This window comes from Vulpes lagopus, chromosome 12 (assembly GCF_018345385.1).
Source record: "Vulpes lagopus strain Blue_001 chromosome 12, ASM1834538v1, whole genome shotgun sequence".
NCBI lineage: Eukaryota > Metazoa > Chordata > Mammalia > Carnivora > Canidae > Vulpes > Vulpes lagopus.
The window spans coordinates 10,700,453-10,717,652 of NC_054835.1; positions in this window are offsets into that span (position 1 = coordinate 10,700,453).

Consider the following 17,200-nt stretch of genomic DNA (forward strand, 5'->3'; position numbering starts at 1 on the left):
CGTGGGCCAGGCCCACCCCAGACACCAGGGTCACAGCTGGGAGCAAACATACCTCTATGCCTTGGGGCCAGTGACAACAGAACAAAGCACACACCAGGTGCCTCCCAGCCTGAGGAGGAAGACACCCGGGGGAGACAGGAGGGCAGGGGAGGGGGAGGGCACCCTGAATATCCCCCCAGAGAAGACTCTGCCGGGAAGTAGACACCAGAGCAGAGTGTGACTGGAGGCCCCAGCAGATGCAAAGGCCCTGAGGCAGGCGCTCACGCCCGGACTGCAGCTGCCAGGCACGCACGCCACCCTCTCCCGAATCACGCACCAAGTGGCAGCCGTGTACCTGGCTGTGCGGGTGGGCTCTCCATCAACAGCTCAGGCTCTCCGGGGAAGGCAGATGCACCAGCCCGTGGCCACCCTGGGGGAGGTCACAGCAGGGCAAGGGGCAGGGGTCACCTGCTCAGGCCTCACATCCTTCAAGGGGCTCAAGAGACTGACCCTGGGTGCTCTCTCCAGGGCAGCGTAAATTCTCCCCCAGGAGTTCTGCTGTGAGGACCCAGGAGGGCACTGGAACAGACCCCAGGCCACTGGGTGCCCTGTTTTGGCCTCCCTGGCTCCCGAAGAGCCTTCGAACATCCCGTGGAAGAGGGTGGGAGTCCTGGGGACAGGAGTCAGCAGGGGCCAGCGTCCTCCTGAGGGCAGGGGCACACGCTGAGGGCATAGTGGGCTGCATAGTGGGCCTACCTGCTGCCTGCACACCCGTCTACCCCGTCACCCACTGGGCCCTGGCCCCACAGTGGGGGGAGAGCTGTGGCTGCCCCGCAGCCAGGGGCTCCTCCAGGCTCAGCCCGGGGCAGTCTCTGCACAGAGCCCAGGGGTGGACCTCGGATAGGGGTGTGCTGGGTTGGGCTGGGCCAGGAGGACTTGCCGGGTGCACTGGCGGGGCAGCCCAGGGCCGGTCCAGGTGAGGAAGGCCAGGGCCCTGCTAGACGCCCTTCCCATTCCAGAGCCTTCCAGGGCCCAGGCTCAGCTGGTATGAAGCCTGCACCCCAACCCCATATTGCCATCCTGTGCTACCAGGAGTGGGACTTGAGCTGGAGCCTCACCTGGGAGAGGTGGACGTGCTACCTCCCATCCAGACATAGGGACACTGGGACACGGAGACGCCAGAGCTGACTGCTCAGCGTTGAACTGAGGCCTGCGATGGGCCAGGCCAAGTCAACCATCACATGCCAGGGAGGCCCCTCCACTCAGACCACTCAGCCTTTCCAGGGGTGGTAATGGGGCACGGGGGGCACAGCGGTGGGTGTGTGGGTCTCAGGCTCTGATTCTAGCTGGGCACCCTAGGGAGCCAAGGTCCCCCCAGGCCAGACAGCAGGGTGGACCCACGGGCCTGGAGAGGGCCCCACACCCCTCACAGAGCAGACGTTATGGCCTGGACTCTGCTGGAGAAGGGCCTCTGGCCCAGCTGCTAGGGCGTGGGAGGCCGAAGCCGGGAACATGGGCTGCAGCAACGATGGGCCTATGCGGCCAAGGGTCCTCGGGGATGCCCGGTGTGGGCTCCATGCTGTGGGCACCATGACTTTACCAGCCTGGACCCTCCATCTTCACATCACGTGGCCAGGCCATGAGAGCTACCTGGGCAAGGAGCCCCTCACCCCAGCGCATGACCCCCCCAGCCTCCTGAGCTGCCCGTGCCCAACCTCCCACCACTCAGGTGGCCCATGCTGTCTCTAGTGCCCAGAACCCCAGGGCCGCAGGGAGCTGCCCCCGCCCACGGGGGTTGGCCTGGTAGAAGGAGGCCCCAGATTCTGAGAGAGCTCTGTGACTCGGCCCAGTCACCCCACAGCCCTGCGCTCACCCTGCCGGCCCCGCGGCACAGTCTGAGCAGCCGGGTGAGAGCGGAGGGAGGCTGAGCCCCCAGGCCCGTGCCAGGAGGCCCCTGCTCAGGCTCAGACACTGCACTTGCCCTCTTGAAACCCTTATTGATTTTTGAACGAGAAGCCCTGGGTTCTCATTTCACACCGGCTCCCACCAGTTCTGCGCCAGTGCAGCTCCTGGCCTTCACGCTGAATGCGTGGGAATCCGCCATGCATCCACCCTGGGCCTTTACTGACCTTCTGCGAAATGGGTTTATGCCCACTCCCCAGGGTGGCCCGGGAAGGCAACAGGAAGAGCCCGGGAGGGGACGGTGAGGGGTCCCAGAGAGACAGAGGGGCAAGGGGGAGAGGGAAGAGGGGAGGCCCGGGGAGGGGCAAAGCTCCCTCTTTTCCCCATGCTGTCCCCCCTTCCTTCTGTCCATGTCCAGTCCCACCTCACCATCGGAGCTGGGAGGATCAGGGTTGAGTCCTGTGGAAAAGAAGAGGCTGCACATTTTCCGAGATGTTTTAAACGTTGTTTTGGCAACGCCACCTCCTCCACAGCCCGAGTCATCCTGACATAAAATAAGCCTGATCCAGGTCCCGGCCCCAGGCTCCAGCTCCCTCCGCCGCCGCCAGCCCTGGCAGGAGAGGCTGGACTGCCCTCTCCAATTAGCCTCTTTTTGGGGCCAAAATACACCTCTTGGTGCGCCGGGCTCCGCACTGCTAAGTGGCAATGCCGCGTCAGCATGAGTGGTTCCATGCCTCGTGCAGACGTCCTAGGCCAGGTAGGGGCCCAGCCCCACTGCTGTGATGGTGCCTGAGGCACTCAGGGTGCAGGGAGAGAAACTGAGGCCCAAAGAGGCAGAGAGCTCACCCGGGCCTCAGAGCAAACGGTTAAGCTGGAGCAGGTCCCAGCTGTTGTCCCCAACAGGTAAGTTGTGGGACATCACAGGGCCCACGATACCTCAGGCCCACACGCCCACCTGCCGTGGTGTCCACCTGCCTCCCCTGAGGGCCGCAGCAGGGCACAGAGTGTCAGTAGCTATCCCCGGCGGCACCCCAAGTCACCCCCTCGAGGACTCAAACTTCCAATGAGGAACGGGCACTCGGCCCCGACAGAGGCCTCTCCAGGGGCAGAGGCTGCCCCCAGAACTCACGGGCCACTTAGGCCCCACGTTGGCCTGGCCACAACCATCGGGAGAGGCTGTCCTCTTATCAGCGCTAACTCTGGATGGGCCACGATTGAGGACATCAGCCCCTACTTATTTCCTGTCACACATCCGAGCTGCCCCCCCAAGCCCCACCATAGAGACCCCTAAGACCTGCCTGAGCTGTGCACATGGCCTGGGCTCAGGCACCCCGGACACACCTACGCTGGCCAAGCATGGGGACCCAGGAGGACGGAAGCCAGAGGCTGGAAGTGGACGTTGGCACTGTAGCTCCGAGGGGGGCAGGCCCCAGGGTAGGCAAGCTGGCCGGGGGTCTCGGGGGCTTCAGGTGTATGTCAAGGGATGAAGATAGGCAGCCAGTGAGGACTCGGGGAAGCCCAAGGCAGACGCTCTGCAAGGACTAGGGAGGGGGCGGTGACAGTCAGGAGAGGAGGGGTCCAGCCTGACCCCTGGCTTCAAACAGCTTCAGGCTTGGACTCGGGCTTTACCTACAGGTTTTCCTCAGGGTCAAAATAGTCAGATTGTCAACCTCGCTGCGGGGCAGAGGACGGACCACGCCGGGAACTGTGGTGGGAGAGCAGAGAAGGAGATGTCACTGCTGCTGCCCGCACCGGGACAGTGATGGTGGACCCACAAGAGGTGACCTTACGGGGGGAGGGGGGAAAGAGGCCGCGGTCCCAGGCCCAGCTTCCCCTGGGAGCCTGGAGGCTCAAGTTACCTGCACCTTCCTTTTTTTTTTTTAATTTATTTTTTATTGGTGTTCAATTTGCCAACATATAGAATAACACCCAGTGCTCATCCCATCAAGTGCCCCCCTCAGTGCACCTTGCAAAGTGGAGGTCAGGTGGCCAACAGGCTTCGAGCAAAAACCTTCTGTTCTCCTTTTGAAACTCTGTGTCTTTCATGAATAAATAAATAAAATCTTAAAAAACAATAAACTTTCTTTTATGATCTTGTCATGAGCAGAGACGTCGAGTAACCAGGAATGAAAGCTATCGCTGTGGAAATGTTTGGGAGAGACTCTCACCAGGGACCTGCACAAATATGGAACCTTCTTGAGTGTGGGGCGGGGCTGGGCCACCACGCCCAGGACTGCCGCCAGATGGCCCAGGACAGGACCAGCGGAGGCCACCCTGTCCCAGCCGCCAGCATCCCCTCATTTCAGCGCCTCTGCGAGCTCCTACCCGGCTGGGCGTTCTGCTGGCTGGGATTTTTATTGTCGAGTTGTCCTAAAGGTTTATTTTTTCCCTTGCTGTACAAAATTGATGCCCTCGCTCTTCAGACCGCGGTCTGTCTTCAGGCAGAAAAATGCTACAGGGGAGCCCTGGGACTGTCTGGTTTGTCTCCACCAGAGGAGGGAGCAGCGGCCCGGCTGCCATAAGGAGGCAGGAGACGCACCAGCCACGAGCTCCGTGCTCACACACCGTCCGGCCCAGGAGCACTGACCTGGCCGGGATCCCAGATGCGGCCGCGGCCCCAGCTCTGCCCGTGTTCACAGGTGCCCGGCGGCTCTCGCCCTCCCCCGTAGCGGGCACCGACCTGCCTGCAGCCCAGCAGCCGGCGTTACCCTCGCATCCCGGCAATGGGCCCGTTTCCCAGCCTTCCCTGGCCACGGCCACAGCACGGCCGGCGGCTGGGAAGCGAGTGCCCCTTGTCTGCCCCGGCCCTCTCGCCGACTTCACTCTAGGTCCTCCGGCAGCTGCAGAGGCCGAGAGCACAGCCCCCCGCCGCGAGCAAGTTGCTGTTGTGGCAAAGCCCATGGGCAGGGCTCCTGGCCAGGTGCCGTGCTCAAGGCTCTCTGGGGCTCCTTACTGGCCAGAGCCCGCCTCTCCCCATTTTACAGATGAAGAAACTAAGGCCCAAGGGAGCTCAGAGACGTGCCTAAAGCCACACTGCCTGGGTTGGAAAGCCCATCCCTTTGGATGGACACCGTCACACTGTGACACTCCTGTCGAGCCAGAAGATGACCCCCACAGGCCTTCCAGGAGCCAACCGGCCCCAGCTGGGAGGCCTGGAGGCCCAGATCCGTTCAAGCCCCAACCAAACCCACCCTGCCTGTCGGATGCTGGCGTCCCATGGAGGAGAGGAGCCAGCGTGTGAGAAAACCAGCCTCAGGAAGGTGCCATGAGAGCCACCTAGAGAATGGCCACTGCTGGCACCCAGCTGAGCCGCAATGGGTCACGAGGGCCAGGTGCCCGCAGAACGTGTCCAAGTCATGGCGTACAGGGTGACTCATGGGGACCGCGGCTCTGCCCTAGCCGGCCGCAGGGCTGTGGGGGTGCTGGGGGACCCGCATAGACGGAGCCTGCATGGATGGAGCCGCCTGCGAAGCCCTCTTCCAGCGCCGATGCGACACTCCGACCAAGTGATGGCATCAGGCTGCAGCCCCATGAGAAACCCTGCTTCTGAACTCCTGGCCCACAGAGGCCATGGAAGCCAACCTCCAACCTCATGTCATCTCCAGCCACCAGGGGTGGGCAGCTCCGCCCCAGAGAAAGAAGGTGGAGGAGTGCCACCCCCCACCCTGGACCCAGCAATCGGTGCACTGCATGCACCTGCCCCGAGGCTCCAGGGGGCACACGGCGGGCCCCCAGCCTCTCAGGTTGCAGTCAGGGAGGCAACAGGCACCTCCTCAGGCCGAGCATGACGAGGAGAGGACGGCTTGGCCTATGGAGAAGCGGGGCTGGCTCCCTGGAGGAGGCCACCCCTGAGCCCCTCAGACTCCCGCCTGGCTCAGGAGGAGGTCTTGTTTCTCTAGGTCACGGGTTCTTAACGGGGTGGGGGCGGAGGGGAGGTTGTCCCCTGGGGGACGTTTGGCAATGGCTGGACACAGTTGTGGTTATCTTCTGGGCTGGGGATGCCCACTGGCATCCAGTGGCAGAGGTCAGACGCTTGAGACATCCCCCGGCTGGCCCCAGCTCCAGATGCAGGGGGGACAGGAACCCTGCTCTGGGCCAGCAAGGGGAGAGGGTCCCTCCCAGATGGTCCCCCGAGCCCAGGGCAGCCTGGAGGCAGGTGTTTGGGAGATGCTGTGGCCCCAACCCCTGGAGCCCAGTGCTGTGGCACTCCACTGAGGTGGGGGAGCCACAGAAGGTACGAGAGGGGTAACCCTGCCACCCAAGCGGAGGGACTTCTAAGCTTGGGCTCAAGAAAGCCAAGGCTGGGGGTGGGGCCCAGAGAAGCATGGCAGGTGGACGCACAACAGCACCACCAGTGCCACCACCAACACAGCCGCCGGCCACCCCATCCTGGGCATCTCCTGGGTGTTCCTGAGTGTGTTCACATGTAGCAGCTCACAGATTTCCCACCAGAACCCTCTGAGGCGGGCTCTGGCCCCGTGGCACAGCAGGGAAACTGAGGCTCGGGGAGAGTCTGTGGTTGCCCATGGCTGGGTCCCCCCGGTCCAGGCCCAGGACCCTTATCCACCCATCCTGCTGCCTTGTGGCAAACACAGCCATGCCCCTGGGAGCCGCTGTCCCTCCATAGGGGGACAAGACAGACCGAAGCCACGGTGTGCCCTCATGCCCACTGCGCAGGAGCCCCACAGACACTAACAGTAATCGGCAAAAGGTCAAGAAGCAACAGGATATTTGCGTTCCTAGGACACAGGTGAAGGGCCGAGGGCTGCACGGGGATGGAGGGCCTCCTGGGGGAGGCTGGGACCTGGACGGCCTGTGGGGCCTGTGGAGCCATTACCGTGAAGTCCCCCCAGTAACTCAGTGATGCCAGAGCTGCTCTGATCCCATCTCACAGAAGGAGAAACCAAGGCTCAGAGCGACTTGCTCAAACACATGCCGGCTCTGGGTGGCGGAGCTGGGAGCCACACCCAAGCCCGTCTGTCTGCAAAGCCCCCCACGCCTGGCACTCACCCCTGGGTCAACACGACGAGTGCCCCTGGGGAGCCCTCTGGGGACCACAACCTCAAGAGGGTTAAGACTTCTACTCACAGAAACCTAGAACACCTGAAGGTCACACTGTGCCATCCATTTGCCAAACACCACCGAGGCCAAAAGGACAAAAAAACCCAGACAGGCAGACATGGTTCAGGACGGCTTCCTGGAGGAAGGGGTAGGGGCAGGAACGGTCACAGAGCTTCCCGTGTTGAAGCCCCAGGGCCACACTGCCAAGACCACTTGGGGTAACCCACTGCGGGGCTTCCCTAGGCTGCATCCACGGCCCCCCAGGAGGCCGCCTGCCTGCCTGCCATCCTCTCAGGCCCCTGCTATGGGGAGGAAGAAGGAGGCAACGCTCCCAAGCTCAGCCGCTCTCGGGGGATGCAGAGCCACGGATCTTCACCGCTGACCCCCTGCCCCTATGTCACCAGAAGTTCTGGGGCTCCTAGGAACGCCTGCATTTCCCGTGGTGGGAAAAGGCCCTCCAGGGGCTTCAGGAGGGATCTTTGGGGACCAGGTTTATGGCCAAGGCCCCAGTGGAGCAGCGGCTGGGGTGCTACATCGGGCACAAGTGGGCACATTCCTCATGGAGCAGCTGCTGCAAGGCCAGCAGGGTGGCAAACACCCGTGGAGCCACCACCTGCCCTGACCCCTGCTCACTCTCACACAATCCGCCTCCTGCAGCTCCCCACCCTCACCCGAGCTTCCCCTGCAAGCACCAGCCAAGGTGTAGGTCTGTCCCCTTCCAGCCGACCCTGACACTCATTGTCCTCGGCCCCAAGCGACATGGAAACAGAAAGCAAACCAGAAGCTCAGAGGGCAGGCACCCACCCGAGGCCGACCCGAACCCAGAACCTGCCTGTCTCACCCCTGCCTGGCACTCCCACCCCACCCCAGGCCCCGGAAAGTCCAATACAGAGAATCAGCCCGAGGACAGCAAAGGCCCACAGCCAAGGCCCCACAGGCGGGGGGGCGGGGGTTGCTCCCTGCTTAGCAGAGAGCCAGTGGCTACTTTCCATGGAAAAAATGTCTTCAGACCCCCCCCCCCCGCCCCAGAGGCCAGGAGGCCCCAGCCCATGACTCAAGGCTCTGCTGCAGCCACAGCTGAATCGTGTCCCAGACAGACGGCGCCCCCCCGCCCCCCACACCCTGTGTCCCAAGCCGGGCCCTGCCCCCTGCCCAACTGGACCTACCCCAGCCTAGCCCCGCAGCCCACCCTGTATCCTCCGGGGCCTCAGCCTCCTACCTGTCGAGAGAAAGGGGAGGTGGGAGGAGCCCTCTGGGGCTTTGCTCAGGGGGTGACCCATTAGGTGGGCTCCCAGGCCAGGGCCTGGCTTTCAGGTCTGACACAGGTCAGCTGGTCCCGTGGAACCTGAGTCCCCTCGGCACGCAGCCACCCACCGTCACTAGGTCACTGGGCTTCTCCACTGGGTTTTACATTGAGAACCATTTCTGACAAGACATGGGGACACCAGGAAGCTAGCCCCCTGCCCCATGCAGACTCCCCCAGCTGTGATGTACCTGGGGACAGCAGGCCTCTCTGGGAGTGGTCTGCAGGTGAGGCTGTGCTCACCTTGGCCGGAGGCCTGGCCTCCATCAGGGTCAGGGGGCGTCTACAGGGAGGCCCTAGGATCTTGAGGATGGGGAGTTGGCCCCCTTCCCTGCAAAGCTCCCATCATGTTCCCAGAGCCCTGGCCTCTGGAGACCTGTCCAGCAGTGCTGCAACAGGCTTGTCTCGACCCAGGGGCTGGAGCTGCCCCAAAGCTGGAGGCACAGAAGTTAGCTGCTGCCCTCACCCCGGCTCCAGGACGGAGGCAGCCGGGACCTGGGTGCTGCGTGAGGGCCACCGACACCCAGCCCTGCGGTCCCGGGCACCCTCCCAGACCCGGGAGCCCCCAATGCCAAAGGCATGGTGGGGAGGACACAGCCGGCTCAGCCCAGCCAGGGTTTCTGGAGCTGGTGGGCTTGCGATGGGCTTGATAGAAACCGAACCTTGGCGAGGAGCCCGGTGCAATGCTCCTCCTTTGTCCTCCCTCCCGCAGAGGGGCGGCCCGGCCCCAGCTGAGCCAGGCCACCGGGTTGGGACCATACACCCCAGGAAGGCCAAAGCCGGGGCCCCATCCTGCTTTTCCCACTTCTGGAAAAGACCCCGTGTTTCATCAACTGTCCTGATTCGAAAGCCAGGAGCCGGCCTGGGACCCATTCCGTGTTGTGTGTGTCACAAAAGCATCTCCAGCTTCATATTTTCCCCCTGACGTCAGCCGGCATGGTTTGAATCTGAGGTGGCTGTGAAGCCCTCAGAGCATAATTGCCGTTGTCTTTGCAAAGTGAAATCAGATGGTTTTTCCAAACCTCCCCCAACCCCTGCCTCCTCCGCTCCCTCTCTCTCTCTCTCTCTCTTTTTTTCATTATGTTCCTTGGACCACGTCCAGATGTTTCCTGCAACAACAACCCTCCAAAAATTCACAGAAAGAGAGCAAGAGCGCGCAGCTTCCTGCCGGCAGGGTGGAAGTGGAGACGTGGCGGGGCGGGGGCGGCCGGCCACGTCTGCAGGCCAGGGAGGCGGCGGGCCCCAGTCGGTCCGAGTCCTCTCCCGCCTACACGCCCCAGCTCTGGACTCTGGGAGGACATGGTCCTGGGGCCATGGAGCCTCAAGGACGGCCCAGGGAGAAGCAGGGCCGGGCTTCAGGACCAGGCTTGGGCCCAGACTGTCCTGCGGGGAATCCCAGCCCCGCAGCCTCGGCTTCCCCACGATAGAGGCTGTGTTGGCAGTTTGAATTAGAAGCAGCCTCTGTCCGGTGCTGGCAGCAGGGAGCACCTGGTCCAGACCCACTCACCTAGAAGCAGGTGTGGAGCTGAACAGGGAGGGCAGGTCCCAGAGGGCTCAGGGGTGAAGGGATGCATGTGCCTCAGAGGGTTTTCCCCGGGCAGAAGGCAGAGATGGAGGAGAGTGGTGGAGGCCAGCGAACCACTTTGAGCAAAGGCCCGAAGCTGGACAGACCCACTGCCGGGCCCAAGGCGTCTCCAGGAGGACTGGCACCTCTGTGGGGGCCCCTGGGCAGCTACATGAGGGGGCGGGCAATCCCGGCTATGTGAGCACCACCACAGCCTCCGCCAGGCCACTGTGGAAGTGTCACCTGAGCCCGAGAAGAAAGAGCCAGGTGCTGCCCTTGGAAGCCCCCACCCGCCCCAACACTCCAGCCTCCGGGGTGACACAAAGTCTTCACGTCCGGAGTCCTGCCAGCCAGCGTCCCCTCCCTCCCCCCCACTTTCCTGTGCCCAGACATTTCAGATCAAGGATGGGGCAGGGGAGCTAGCCAGGCCTCCTCGACCCACGGAGGCTCTGCACACTGGCAGCAGTTCAGTTCTCCCCTGGGATTCAGGGACACCGGGTGGGTGCCCTGGGTGGCCAGAGAGGGAAACATGGACAGCTGGAGAGAGATGTCAAAGGCCCGGGGAAGCCTCAGCAAACATCCCAGGGGTCTGTACCGCGGGGGCTCCTGGACCAGGACTGCCCTCCATGGGCTGTGGCAGAAATGGGGCCGACACCTTCCCTGCTCACCTGCCTGCAGTGGGCCAAGCCCCAGAGATGCAGCTCAGGGGCCCCACCACCAACCCCAGGTCCAGGGATTCACCAGGACCTACAGAGCTCCGCTAAGCAACCGCACGGTGATCACAGCCTCTTGCCCACGGACGTGGCCAGCCCTTCCAGAGCCCAAGTGACAATGTGCGTGTGGCCAACCAGGGAAGCCATCTGCACTCTGGCGTCCAGTGCTCCTGGGCCGGGTCACATACACACAGCCAACCTGAGTCTTCTGTCCCTCCAGGGGTCCAGCTGATGCCGGGGGGGCTCAAGGGCCCCGAAGATGCCATCATTGGCAGACACTCTGGGGCATAGGCGAAGGCCCCAGGTAAACAAAGGCAGGATGTCTTAAGGGCTCAGAGGTTGCTTCCCAGGAGTCAGGCTAGGGCCATATATCTCCCGTGTGCAGGCTGTGGGCACACGGGGTCGGCCCCGTTAACCCTTTCCTGCAGGGTGACGCAGCCCACTGTGTGCCGCAAGGGGAGGCCCTGGGCCCAAAGGAGCCCACCACGTAGGGCAGAGTGGGCAAGAAACGTGTCAGGCAGATTTCCAGCCCCTGCCCGACATGCACGGGCCAGCCCCACAGGACCCAGGATGCCTGCTGCTACCCCCGCCTTACTGATGATGCCCGAAGGCAGGCGGGGTCACAGAGCCTGAAGCCACGCCCGATCTCACACTGTACACCCTCCCGGCTTCCCAAGCCAGGTGAGCCCAGGCCTCGAGGGGCTGAGACCCTGCCGGAAGTGGCTGCGTGGGTGCAGCACCCCCCACCCCCACCCCGCCAGGCACCACTGGGTTGCTTCCCTCAACTTCGGGTGGACTTTGGACTAGACAGTGGCCACACCTGCTCCAACCTGCCCAGCCCCCCATCCCTAAGAATGTGCAACAAGTGTCTGTTTATCCCCTAGGTGAGGCCCTGGTGAGCACACAACAGAGGATGGGGGTCTGGGGGAGGCAGAGGCCCGCTTGCCACCCACCCCACCGCCTGGAACCACAAACCTTAATCCCAGAAGAACCCCTGCCCCTTACAGCAGGGAGAGAGGGGCAGGGGCCGTGGCTGCGGTCACACGGCACTGTCACAGCCCTCGGCCACCCTGGCACTGATCACCTATCCAGAGATGCCTTTGATGCAGGTTTAATCTTTAGATGCTTCGTGGAAACGTTTTGGAAGATCCATGTCTAAAATGGATTCATCGACTTTCCAGGTGGGTCCCTGCCTCCCAGCAGCCCGGAAGGACCACCCAGCCCGGGCTGCAGCAGCAGCAAGGAGAGTTTGTTCATTCAGGCCTGGTGGAGGCTACACAAACCATAACTGGATAATCCTGCCTTGTCTGTCAGCTGAGTTTCGAGAACCCCCACCTGTAACACATATACAAGCGTTCTGGAAAGTTCCCAAGCACACGCATAATGCCTTGTAAACAGCAGTGGGACCAGGCCACACTGTCCAACGGCCTGGCCAGCATGGCTCGAGGTTTCTGGCCCACCTGCCAGTAGCTGGACTCTTCCTGCAGTGTTTGTAACTGGAAGATGGGAAAACACCAACCCGGGCCCCAGGTCAGAAATAAGAGGATTTAAACCCATGGGTCCATCAGAAGCACCTGATGGAGAGGTCATCCAAGGTCCTTCGTTCCTTTTTGGTTCTGTTTTGTTTTGTTTAAATATTTTATTTATTTATTCATGAGAAACACAGAGAGAGGCAGAGACACAGGCAGAGGGAGAAGCAGGCTCCCTGTAGGGAGCCCAATGTGGGACTCAATCCCAGGACCCCGGGATCACACCTGAGCCAAAGGTGTCTGCTCAATCACTGAGCCACCCAGGTGTCCCAGGTCCTTGATCCCTTTACACTCTCCTTGATCTCCATGAGCCCTACACGGGGTACCAGGAACAAAATTAGAAGATTTTTGCACCCACAGGACTCCTATGTATGCCGCAGAACCCAGCTCAGCCCCTCCTGCACTGGTTGCTCTCTCATCTGTGTGCCCATAGCGCCTTGGATCGCGGCCTACTCCCAACATGGCCTAGCCCACATGCAGCCCCATGAGAATGCTCTGGACTTTCACTGTCCAATACGCCAGCTACCAGCCACATGTGACTTTGGGGAGCTCAAAACATGGCTTGCACAAATGGAGATGTGCTGGAAGTGTAAATGTACACCAATTCTCAAGGACTTTGTACCAAAAGCCAAATGAAAAATGGCTCATTAGTAACTTTTATATTACTTGCATATTGAAGTAATAATAATTCAGCATATTGGGTTAACTAAAAATATATTATTAAAATTCACGTGGTTCTTGATGAGACGACTACAATGTGTTTAATCCCATATGTGGCCCACATTGCATCTCTGTCAGAGAGACTCTGCTAACTGCTGAGCCAGCTCAGCTTCCCAGGCAGTGTTTGCTGAATGAATGAAGGAATGAGAGAACGAATGAATGAGTGGGTGGGTGCTCGGGGTGAGCGCCCGGGAATGTGACTCGCCCCAGCAGGACTGTCCTATTGCCGTGCAGGCGGCCTGTGACGTTCACCGAAGCACAGCCCCCCTCCTCTGAGGTCTACAGCCAGCCCACCCGTCAGGTGCTCACCCCAGGGGCACCCGGCCCTGTGCTGGGAGCTCGGGGCACCCCAAGGAGAAGCTGGGGAGCCTCACAGGTGGCTGAGCACGCCCCTAACCAAGCCTGGAGGCTCCGAGGGGGCAGAAGCAGGGGCAGGGAGGGGGACCGGGAGCAGGAGGGTGTGAGAAGGCTGGTGAGAGGCTGGGCCATCTGGAAGGGACTGGGGCAGCCGGTGGGGCTGTGAGGTGTCTGGCTGCCGCTGGGCAGCAGGGCCCTCGGTTACCCGGCAGCCCTGTACCTGACCTGCCACGGGCCCCACATGCCCCGCTCTCACCTGCGAGCTGTCCCTTGCTGCCCGGCCCTCCACTGCCTCTGAGCCTCACACCTGCTGTTCCCCTGCTGGGATGTCTTTCCCTGGATCTTTGCGGGGTTGGCTCCTCGCTGAGGCCTGCTCAGAGCAGGGCTGGCCCCCAGATGGTCTCCCCACCTGCCGCCCATCTGGACCCTTCAGAGTGCGTGGCTGGGACCCAGGCCGGGCCCCAGAGGCAGCCGCAGGTGCCCTGCCGGGGCTTCCGGCCCAACCCTCTGCCCTTCTGCAGGGCCGGCTCGCCAATGCGAAGGTGCCCTTCTGGGGGCGTTCTGCAGGCTCCGGGGACCCCTGGGGGGTCACACTGGGGTCCCAGGTGGACTTCACACCTGAGGAGGTCCGGCCCAGGGGGAGGGGGCGCCCACTGGACCTCCCCCAGGACCGCCGGCCCTGCATCCCCGCGGCCAGCAGCAGGTGCACCCGCCCGCCCTCCGTCCCGGGGCGAGAGGACCAGCTGGGAGGCCGCGCGGGGACTCCGCGGGGGGGGGGGGGGGGCGGGGCGGGGGCACGGCGGGTCGCAGCGTCGCCCGGCCCTCCTGCGCGGCCCCCACAGCCCCCTCCGCGTTTTCCGCCCCGGCTTCCAGGCGGGATGTGGGAAGGACACGCATCTGAGGAAAGGAGGACCCTCGGCCAGGAAGGACCCAGGGCCGCTGGTACGGGGCCCCGCACGCCTCCCCGCTGTCAGGCGGCGGCGCTCGGCCGGAGCTGGGGACCCGCGGGGCCCGCGGGCGCGGAGGGGGCGGCCCGGGCGGTTGCCGGGGAGACGGCGGCCGGGCCAATGGGCGGGGGCCACGGCCGGCGGCCGGGAGTGCTCAGCGGGGCGACGCTGCCCTCTGGTGGCGGCGGCGGGTATGACAGCCGGGCTGCGGCGCCCGGAGCCAGTGGGGCCCCCGCGGAGGTCGGCCGCAGGGGCATCCAGGTGATTCGCACCTGTCGGGCGGCAGGGGCTACGCGGTCGCCGCCAGCTCCCCGCCATCCTGCGCTCCGGGGAGGTTACTGTCTGCCGCAGTCGGCCTTGCCCGCAGCCCCGCTGGGCGGGGGGAGCGGTGTGCGGGAATAGAAAGAGCTCGTGAAATGCCTTCATAATCCGCAGAGTTCAGCGTGCAAACACAGGCCTTGCTGAGCCCGCTCGTTCCACAGCTTATTTTGGTTTTATAGACCAAAGATGGTCTTTGCCAAGTTGCAAAGTTGAAGGACCTTCAGCTTGGAATAATTAGGTAGCGCCACCCACCGTCCACCCGGAGGCTTGCAACCCAGCTGTACAAGGGCTGTCGCTCCAGCTGGGAGGTGCCTCCACCTGCAGGGGGCAGGGGCCGGGTGGAGGGGCAGCTGGATTTCCCGAGCCCTAAGGGGGCCTGACCCACGCACAGGGGTGGCCACCAAAGCTCCAGGCCTCAAGCAGGCTGACCACTCACACCATCACCCCCACCTGGCCCCAGTTGTGACAGCTGTCACTCTCCCGAACCCATGGTGGCAGACCCGGCCAACCTGGCCTCTGTGTCCTGCACCAGACGAGACCTCAGGCCCCTTCTCAATGCGGCTCCAGGAAGCCCTCTCGGGTGGGACGGCGAGCAGCTAGCCACTCCATCCACACTGTATTTCCCCTAATTCACTGCTTTTTTCAGAAGTTGCTTTTTTTCCTCCCAAAGTATCATGTGTCCCACCCAACATTCATTGCATTTGTCCTTGCTGGCAAACTCCCACACCCGTCCCTCCAACCTGTCCCCACCGGGCCCTTGGAGACCCCATGGCCCTCCCGCCACCCAGGTATCTTGGTCCTCAGCCCCCTAGGCAGTGTCTACCTCGCTCACCCAAAGACTCTGAGGCCCAGGGGAGTCCCACCTTCCACCCCCGCATCCAGTTCGGACCCTCTGCCCCTCAGCCAGGAAGGCCCTGACTCAGGCCTGGGAACCTGCCCAGGGCCTCGAGTCACAGCATGTTCGTGCCAGACAGACACCTGTTGTGGATTCCGCACACGGAGCCCTGGAGACCCTGTTGTCCTTGCCGTGCACTCAGCCCAGCTCAGTGCCATGAGGAGGCACGAGGACTGGCCCATTGCGCAGATGCAGAAACTGAAGCTTGCCTGGAGAGTGAGCGGGAGAGGCGATGTGTGTGACTCGGGATTCCCAGGAAGGGGGGCGGCAGAAGAGGCCCTGGGCCTCCAGGGGGGCCCCCCAGCCACACCCGAGGCCTGGCCACAGCTCCACAGAGCCCATGTCTGCTCTCCTCTCTCACACCCACAGCTGCCAGCCCCAGACGGTTCTGGGGGGAGACCCCCCAGAAACCCTGCCTGTATGGGAAGTTCCCCTTCGGACCCCAGCTCTGAATCTGTACACACAAGCTGCTCCAGGCTGGGCAGCCTGAGGTTGGGGTCACACCCCTTCCCACAGAGGTTTGCTCCTGGGAACCTGGAGTGCACCCGGCACCAGCTGGAGTGTCACCCTAGAGACTCTAGTGAGTGACCCTACCTTGGGGAGGGTGGATAGGAGGGAGAGAGAGGGCAGAGGGAGGGAGGGGGAGGGAGGGCCGTCAACCTGGTGGCAACTTCACAGCCTCCCATCCCCAGACCCCTGTGTCCCTCACCTCCCACCTCCCTTCCTCTCTCCCCTCCCCCCTCTCCCTTCCCTCCCTCTTCCCTAAATCTGAGATATTAATAATGCCTCGCTATGGCATCTTTGGGGACGAGCCACGTCCTTATTTACAGCACTGGAATGTCTCACAAGTAAACACGTTGGTTTCCCTAAGTAAGTGCTCAGGCAATAGTTTGCGACATGTTTTATGTACACACACCGTTTTGATTTTCTAAATACACTTTTTTTATTTTAGACGGGTGTCAGATGTACCGAAGAGCACCAGGTGGCCCGCACCAGGTGGCCCGGTGCTCCGTCCCCCACGCCCGGGGCTCCCTCACTGGCCTCGGCGCCCTGGGGCAGTCTGTCCTGGCGGGTGAGCCCCGTGCTCCCTGCGGGCGGTCTTTGTTTCCTAGCTAATGCCCTGTCCCTGCCCCAGGTCCTGGTGAGGACCCTGCGTGAGCCTCGGGCCCCCTCTGGACCGTCCCACAGTTCCCTTCTGTGTGTGACCTCAATGGTTTCCAGGAGGACCGGCCAGGCGTTCTGTGCCCTGTCCCTCAGCGAGCATCTGCCCGTGCTCCCCGTGCTCCCTGTGCTTGGGTGGGTGGCGGGTCTGGGAGCGGGGCCACGAGGTGGGGTACGCTCCTCATCACTCCAGGGGCACATGCCGCTGGGGTCAGGCCGCCAGGCTTCTCCACTGCAGTCACTCTTTTTCTCCCCTTGGACAGTCCCCTTGGTCAGGACGTCCGCCCGTGCAGCCCGCACTCAGCAGCGGACTCGGGCACCCCGTCTCCAGGCTGCAGCGTCTCCGCGGACAAGGGCACCGTGTTCCCCCGGGAGCGGTCCTCCCTCACGTCTCCAGTCTCCATCCCAGCCAGCCCGGGGGTCCCTCCGGCAGCTCTCACTGCCCTGGCTGACCCGCTCCCCTCCCTGTCCGGAGCCATCAGTGGCCGAGCTCTGGGAAGCCGGCAGGCAGGGGCACGGATGACCCCAGCTCCGCCCCACCATGTGATGCCCGGCCCTGGCCCCCCGACAGCCTGGCACCCCCACTCGGATGGAGCTGAGCCCCATGTGTCCCATACACGCCACTCCCTCCACTTGCACTTGCACAACACCGGCTCCTCTCGGGGCTCCCAGCTAGGCCGCCTGGTCGCTGGTTCGAGGAACTACACCCTGGGTCTGTCCAAACCCTAGCACCCCGCCCCATGTGCTC